Here is a 1,199-nt window from a genome sequence, read left to right on the forward strand (position 1 = left end):
GCGCTGTCCTTGACCGTGCGTGTATAATGCAAACATCAACTGCGTCATGTTTCGATTATCCGTTTAATTTTGATGAATTGTTTTGTGAGGTGTGACAGCCTATGAGGGCGCCCTATCAACATTTCGTAGTGCTTCGAGAGAATCGCTATATAAACAGCTTGGAGGTCTGCCTGGAAGTTCATTGCCTCAATTTGACGTAGTTTGAATTTTGGGAGGTCGTCGGAGTCTCTCGACTCCGTGTTACTATACTTAGACACACCCAAGCCGACCGTTTTCCTTGACATCGGTGTCTACGAGATTTGAGATGCAAAGGGGATTCTAAAAACATTATAATAGTTTTGACAGTGAGAAAAAAGGTTCCCGGAAACAGCGGAAATATCGGACTGTTTCTCTTCCATATTCAATCCAACCCTGGCCTTTACAGTCGTGCCAAAGTTTGTTTTGCCACAGATAAAGCAATCTAGCACTCTCCCGAAAACTCAGCATTATTGGGTGATATCCCACTATTTCCCGGATATACACACTTATTTAAACTAACCATAAAAAAACATTTACGTGGAGACGTTTCTCCATTTTTACGTTGTTTTTGTTTTGGTTTTGTCAATTTTGCCCTGTTTTTTTGCGGTTCAAAATCGTGTCGAATTTTTTCAGAACTCCACACAAGTTTTGCTGTTTTTGGTCGCTCTCAAACGGAAATTAAACCATATTTTATGGTTTATTATATTTACGGTTATAGTATTATAATTCTATTATCGTAATCGTTCAAAAAGCAAAATGTCTATTTGGGGTGCTTGCTTAATAGTTCTTTTTACTTTCATTATAGTTATTGTAAAGCTTCTTTATTGAAAAAAATACAAGAAACATCAATATATAATTAAAATTCCCAGTTTTTATTAACCCTAACAAAGAGTTATAAAACAATTATTAATTTAATTATTGAACGTGGTTCTAATAAACATTTTTGTTCGAGTTAAATAACCCTTGAAATCTGGAATGGCGTTTTAAAAGAAATGTTTGAATTATTTGTTAAAACCACCAATCAGAAGCAGGACAACTTACCCAAAAATGTTTTACGATCTTTCACTTTTCACTTATTTTCAAAAAATGGATTTTATAAAAACAATTTACAAATAAGTTCATAAGTAAGTTCAGGTTTATAGTTTTTTTTATTGATTGCGTGTTTTTGTTGAATGATATTT

Source organism: Entamoeba invadens (genome assembly GCF_000330505.1).
Source record: "Entamoeba invadens IP1 unplaced genomic scaffold scaff_1105074725959, whole genome shotgun sequence".
Classification (NCBI taxonomy): Eukaryota; Evosea; order Mastigamoebida; family Endamoebidae; genus Entamoeba; species Entamoeba invadens.